At 35.2% G+C, this 7,735-nt stretch overlaps 1 pseudogene; it reads right to left on the reverse strand.

The window, feature by feature from the left end:
* Positions 1–6,987: 6,987 nt before the first annotated feature.
* Positions 6,988–7,528, reverse strand: LOC143381290 (ubiquitin-conjugating enzyme E2 B pseudogene; annotated as a pseudogene).
* Between the last annotated feature and the right edge of the window lie 207 nt (positions 7,529–7,735).

The following is a 7,735-nucleotide window of genomic DNA, read 5'->3' on the forward strand; positions in this document are numbered from 1 at the left end:
TTATTTTTACACATATTTTAACCCTACAGGATATTATTTGTGTTTTGATTCTCCTTGGATTTCTGCACATTTTATTATTATTATTATTTTGGATTGAAGAACTTTATTCGATATTTCTTTAATGTGGTTTTACTGGTGATAGATTCAGTTGTTTTTATGAACCTTTAATTTTGAATGATATATTTCCTGTCTAGAATTCTACTTTTACTGATATATTTGCTTTCTTTTCTTCTTCCCTCTCTCTCTCTCTCTCCCTCTCCCTCCCTCCCTCCCTCCCTCTGTTCTCCCTCTCCCTCCCTCCCTCCCTCTGCTCTCCCTCTCCCTCTCTCCCTCTCCTCTTTCTTAACAGTACCCAGGCGTACTCTCTCATTGATCTACATTCCCAGTCCTTTTAAATTTTTATTCTGAGACACGGTCTCACTAAATTGATGTGGTTGACTTTGAACTTGCAATCCTGCTGTTTTGACCTCTTGAGTTGCTGGGATTACAGGTATATACCACTGCACTCAGCTGACTGATTTTTTTTTTTTTTTTTTTTTTACCATCTTAAATGGCATTCCTTAGTTTTCTGGTCTTTGTTCTTTCAGCCATCAGTCTCTAAGTGTTGCTAATCTTTTTCTCTCTGTTTATTTTTAAGATTTTTCTCTTTGTTTTGGGTTTATAGCCATTTTAATATAATATGCCGTTACTCCAATACATTATTTGTATTTTTTCTGCTTAGGATTTGAGACACTTCCTGAGTAGGTGGCTTGATTTGCTAAGAATGTTCTCAAACAGTTTTAGCTATTGTCTCTTCAAATATTTCTTCTGTTTACTTCTTTCTCTTTCTTTGTCTTCTGAGACCATGAATGCACAACACTTAGATGGTTCACCTGGAGCTTACTATTCTTTCCACTCTTATATATTTTCATCCTTTTTTTCCTGTACTTCAGTGTATAATTTTCACTGATTTTCGTGTTCATTAATCCTTTATTATTCTGTGAATGATGCACTTGTCCTATTCTTTTTCTTTCTTTTTTTTTTTTTAAGTTTTAGTTGTAGGTGAACAGAATATCCCTATTTTATTTATTTATTTTTACATGTTTCTAAGGAGTGAACCCAATGCCTCATGCATGCCAGGGAAGAATTCCACCACTGAGCCCCAGCCCAGCCCCTACTCATGCCATTCTTGAGTTTTTAATTTCTGTTTTATCTTTTCATTTATAAAATTTGCATCTTACTTTAAGCTCTAATTTTACATTTTCTTGACTATTAATTCAAGCTACTTTAAAGTCTGTGTCTAACAACTTCAATGTTTGGTTACCTGTGGATCTATCTTTGTACATCTGGAGGTCAATTTTTTCCTATTTGTTGATATAATAGTTAATTTTTGGTTGAATCTTTCATAGTATGTAAGATCAAATAAAAAAAAAAAAACCTCTGGTGAGTGCTATATATCTCGGTAAAGGATCCACCCTCTCTTTTTAAAAAAAAATTTAAAATTTGTTCTAATTAGTTATACATGACAGCAGAGTGCATTTTGATTCATCGTACACAAAGGGGCACACTCTTCATTTCTCTGGTTGTACAGGATGTAGAGTTGCACCACAGGTGAAGTGATACATGTGGCTAGGGTAATGATGTCCATCTCCTTGCACCATCGTTCCTGTCCCCATGCCACCTCCCCTTCCTCCCTCCCCTCCACCCCATCTCTTGACAGTGGGAAGTAAAGAGCAGATCACCTCATTGTGTTAAAGCTGACTAACAGCCTGTGTTAGTCAGCTTTGCATCCCTGTGACCAAAACATTGACAGAAATAACTTTAAAGGAGGAAAGCTTTATTTTGTGTCACAGTTTCAGAGGTACAGTTCATGGTTGGCGGGCTCTAAGGCAGAAACATTGGAAGGCATGGCACAGGAAAGCTGCCAGGCAGCCAGGAAACAGAGAGAGGGAGAGAGAGAGAGAGAGAGAGAGAGAGAGAGAGAGAGAGAGAGAGAGAGAGAGAGAGAGAGAGAGGAAGAGCCGAGAGAAGATAACTACTTCCAGGGCACGACCCAGTGACCTCTTCCTCCAACCTGGCCCTACCTCCTGATAATCTGTATAGACTTCAATGGATTAACCTAGTATTGAGATCAGAGCTCTTGTAGCTCCAAGTCAATGTTGAGAATCATGTCACATTGGGGACCATACTTTTAACACATGAGCCTGGTAGGGGGCATTCCAGATCTAAATCACCACAGCCTGAGAAGACCTTGATAAGGACTGCAGCTGAGGTATAATTCACACCCAGTGTGTTTCTCTCTTGGAGTTATTTCCACTCCGGCTGTAAAATTTATGAAACTCCCTCTTCATTGTGGGTACCGATCTGCACTTTTTATTTTTATGCAAGATGATTTTTTTTTTTTAAATCTACCGCAAGACTGCCAAAGTTCCATTCTGGTTTTTAGTTATTTCTTATTTTTTTAAGACTCTTTAATATGTAAAAATGTTGTTTTTGACCACTTTTTTATTTTGAAAATAAATAAATAAAACACTATTCATAAAATTTAAATCTTCATGTTTGGTAAGATCTTCACCCAAGCTGTCTTAACTAATCAACACATATCACTTAATATATGCCCTTTTGAATGTTGTAACATGTATTTAAATATAGAAATAAGTAATAGCTTTATTTATTAAATAAATGTTGTCATATATTGAATTTGAGAACTCCCCCAGACAATGGTATAGGCTTTTAAAAATATTATCTTTTTAAAATTGATAAATAATAGTTATTTATATTAATGGGGTACAATGAGATATTTTTATACATGTGTTTTCATATATATGAATTCAGCATATGACCTGAAGAAAGAGCTATTATTGCTTGTTGGTTTTATTTTTTTGCACCTTAATTTTTTAGGGAATCTGAGCCTCTCAGATCCCACCTGAATCAGCAGGCCAAAATGTAGTTTTTGTCTCCTCAGCCCTGACAAACCGCTCTGATGTTTTCATCACAGCTATTCTTTTCTGAGATTCCTATCCTCTCTACATGGTCAAGAGAATATATATGCCACAAGGAGAGAAGCTGGACACAGGATATTGCACTCATATTACTGATTTTTTTTCTCTCTTGGATTTTGACGTATTAAAACTTTCATTTTCTCAGCAACAATTCAATTCCTTCAAACAATTTAATTCTATATTTTAGCTGAATTTTCACATTGCTCTTAAAAGACCTGCAGGTCTGCAACATCAAGCATAATCAGAAGTGAAAGTCAGTGCTCAGTTTCTTCTTTACTATTTGTCTATTTGTTTTGTTATTTTAATTAATGTATAATTTACGTGCATTAAAATGTAACATTTTATTTATTTTTTGGGGGGAGAGTAACGGGGATTGAACTCAGGGGCACTCAACCACTGAGCCACATCCTCAGCCCTACTTTGTATTTTTTATTTAGAGACAGGGTCTCATTGAGTTGCTTAGAGCCTCGCTTTTGCTGAAGCTGGCTTTGAACTCGCCATCCTCCTGCCTCAGCCTCCTAGCCACTGGGAGAAATGTACAACTTTAAGTGTACAAATTCGCAGAGTGACATATCAATTTTTACTGCATTAGAGAACAGCATTCTTTTATTTTATTGGTGGAAATTCTCAGTTCCTGAAAACTTGATTTTTTAAAAAAATGGAAACATATTTGTTGATCCATGATGTTAATAAAAATGTAAAAATTATTTTCTCTGGAGAAACATGAACTTGTTGGTACTTAAGGAGTTTACAACTTGAATGGTGGATTATGATATATACACTTACATGAGCTTTTTGGAGCTTGCTTTGTCTGATTTATTAAATTTTCCAGGCACTATCTTTCTTCTTGGGACAGGCAGAATAGTGCAATGAACAAAGCAAAGGCTCAGGGAGTTAAACTGACTGGAATGTTGTCTGGTACCTATAATTTCCAAGAGCCAGACAATTAACTGCAATGACTCTCTGTTTTTCCATTTTAAAAATTGAATGACACTTAGACTCTAACATCATTGCAAGGATGAAATAATGTGTATAAAAGTCTGTTACAGTCTCCACCACATGCTAGTCATGTATTAATATTTTATTCTCTATTCAACATTTTTCTTATTAATTGATATCTTTTGCTTTGATTTCTCACCCAATCCTTCTGCCTCCCTCTTTTTTCCTTTACATGATTATCTTTCATCTATGTGTTTATCTCTCACTGTCTTTCCTGTGCCCAGAAACTTGGAAGACAGTAGCATATTATTCATTACTAATATTAGCCATCATTCTCTTGCCCCTCGATTTCTGGGAGTTGCTTGGACACAGACTGTGGAGGACCATACTGAGAGGAGGTGGGTGCTCTTTAATTGGAGAAATTGTCTCAAGTCAGCAAGAGTAGCATTTTTTGTTTTATAGAGCGTTAATTCTCCATTTTCCTCTATCCCGAGCTTCTGAGATTTGAAATTAGGGCATCTAACATCATTGCCTTCTTTTTTTTTTTTCCTCTTTCTTTCTTTCTTTCTAGTTGAGGCTCTGATCAAACTTTCTCTGTCTCAGTTCACTCCTGGAGGGTTTGAAGGCTGTTGTAAGGCATGTGTTTTTAATTTGGTAAAATTAAATCTCTTCGGTTAAATCTACTGTGAAATTAAAACCTTGACTCAAACCTGACATTCAATAGACTCCCTTTGAAAGTGTCCTGTTTTTACGTGAACTCAAATGGCCACAGTGAACTGTAGGTCCCTTTCAAAATTTTTCAGGCTCAGCTGTCTGATGGGAGATGCAAGATTGTTGCAGAAACACAGCAGTACCTTGCCAGGTGTGGAAAGAGCAGATTGAGGGAGATGTTCAGAGTAATGTGGGGATATTGTTTCTTTATACCTGTGTTTTAGGGCTCCTTGTTAAGTAGCTAATGCATTGTGTCTTGACTAGTTACGAAACTGTGTGTGCAATGATTCTGTTACTATTTGAGCCTTTTTTGCTTAATGGGATTGCAGTTTTATTGATGGCATTAATAGTAGTGGCACTGAGGTCCTTTTAATCTTTTTTCCTTTAGATGCAAGATCATCCATCTACTTAGTGTGAAGTGTTAGTTAATTACATTTGGTCTGGTTTTCTTAGCTTTCTCTACGTATGTTTAGTATGCCTAAGGAGAAACTAAAGTGGTATTCCTTGATTAAGACTGCATTTTCCAGGTAATTTTATTTAAACAAACAGAAGGTTCTTTGATTTCCTGCCTTCCTAAGATTAAAGAAGACTAAATTTCAAACTTTTGGTAATGTTAAGAAAATGTGCATGTGTATGTCTTAACACAGATTTCTCCTATGGTCTTAATTGGTAGATTATTTACATGTGAATAAAAAAGTATACCTCAGTGATATCAAGGCCTGTTCCAATATTTTGTCTATAAATTTTCTTACTCTTTACCCTTCTTGAAAGTAGAATCAGAAGCCTTAGGTCTATGCTACCAGGGCTTTCCTTGGAACAAAGTTAACATAAAAAATACTTCTATTTCACTGAATTAAAATAATTATTTTAATTTGGAATAATTTTATGTTTAAAAAATTATAGGGTAGTACTGAGAGATTCCATATAACTTGTTTCCAGTTTCCCTTAGTATTAACATTTTACATGGTAAATTTATCACAATCAATAAATAATATTTATACATTGTCATTAAGTCAAGTTCATATTTTATTCATAATTCCTTAGTTTTAACCTTTTTTTGTTTTCTTTTCTGGATTCCATCAGAATACAACCTTTCATTTAGTTGTCATTCTTCTTAGTTTCTACTTGGCTGTTATAATTTTAGATCATTGGCTTTTGGAGTCATGATTTTCTTCTTCCACTCATAAGATATGATCCAACATCCCCCCCCCAACTCTGACCCCCTGCCCTTCTCTTTCCTTTTTTTTTTTTGGTGGTTCAACAGAATTTACTTGTATATTTTCCATTTTCTATACTATTTGAAGGCATAGGATAGCTTTGTATTATCTTTCTACAATACTGTGTTTTAAATTTATCCAGTAAACTGAGATGCAGTACAACTTTTATACAACTTAGAGGAGATTTTAAAGGAAAAAAGTCTCCACAAGAGAAAGCAACTCAGCAGGCCCTGGTGTTAAACATTTCCCAGAATAAACAGATAGGCAATTGCATTAAAAGGTAGTTTTCAAATATTTAAATTACACCAAGATTCCTTCCAAATATCTGTCTTTCTCAAACCAATGCAACCAATTCATTGCTAATACTGGGACATGAATTTTTGGTAAGTGCTAATGTTTATGGTTTTACTTTCTTCATTAGTCAAAAACCTTTTGAAGTGCTACCAAGTAGCAGAAAAAGCTGCATCAGTTCTCTGCTCATGGTAGAGGACCAATTGTGAAATCACGGAAAGTATACAGTTTAACATAAGTAATGCAAGAAACTGTAACAAGTGGCCTAAATACAGAGTTGGACACAAGCAAACCAGTTATATCTAAAAATTACTCAACTGGAACTAATATAGGTACATTCAAAATAAAGTTGGAGATTATAATTGGTATTTAGAATCAAATTTGAAGAGTTTCTTGATAAAATAGAAATGTTCTTTTGAAATTGGAAATGAAACTATCAATTGATGGAGAGCTAGAGACTTATTAACCCCTCCTACATAGATAAGGAAATAAGTGACAAAGTCTCTTGCACTGAAGTTATGTATTTTAACAGCTTTACATGTAATATTCATATAAAAAAACTTTTAAGTGCTTTTCTCCAATTTAAAAATCTAAAGAATTCAAAAATAAGGCATTCAATATTTGAAAAAAGTTCAGATTTACAAAATGTGTATATTCTGTCATGAAAACTCCACACCAACATTATACACTTGGAAAAAAATACAAACAGGATATATTACAAATTTATGCAGCAATAACTTAGTTCACACCATGCAATAAAAAGTACATTAATCAAGATACACAAGCTTTTGTAGGTTCTAAACTGAAGGACTTTTTTCTTTTTTTCTGCAGAATCCTTAAGACCTGTGGCACTTAAAATTTGTTAGCCTTTCTACTGGGAGGTAAATTATACACAACAATGATGAAAAAGATTAACAGACCAGTTGTCTATTATGAATCATTCCAGCTTTGTTCAACAATGGCCGAAACTCTTTTTTCATATTCTCGTTTGTTTTCCTGATAAAGCTGTGCTGCCTGGCTATTAGCTGGACTATTTGGATTCGGTTCATCCAGCAGAGACTGAATTGATGTTACGATAGAAGATCCATCATATGTTGGACTCCATCGATTCTGAAGGATATCTAAACATATGCTGCCATCAGCATACACATTTGGATGAAACATTTTAGATAAAAACCTAACAGTTGGTGGTTTATTTGGATATTCTTCAGAAAATTCTATTACTAGTTTAAAAGTACCATCTTCAAAGGGTGTCCCTTCTGGTCCAAATATAACTGCATTCCACTGCATGATGTTGTTTTCAGATGGTGCACCACTGACACCCACAGGTGAGTTCTCTTGCAATCGCTTGAAATCCTGCATGAGCCTCCTCCGGGCCGCGGTCGACATGCTCCCCAGCTGCCCCGCGGTCAGTCTCTCCTTTTTTTTTTTTTTTTTTTAAATTCATTTTTTAGTTGTAACTGGGCACAATACCTTTATTTTATTTATTTATTTTTATGTGGTGCTGAGGATCAAACCAGGGTCTTGCACTCCACTGCTGAGCCACAACCCAGCCCTGCCTTCTCTTTCTTTACCCCTCCCATCTCTCCTCTCCAA

This window comes from Callospermophilus lateralis, chromosome 15, assembly GCF_048772815.1.
Source record: "Callospermophilus lateralis isolate mCalLat2 chromosome 15, mCalLat2.hap1, whole genome shotgun sequence".
In the NCBI taxonomy this organism is placed as follows: domain Eukaryota; kingdom Metazoa; phylum Chordata; class Mammalia; order Rodentia; family Sciuridae; genus Callospermophilus; species Callospermophilus lateralis.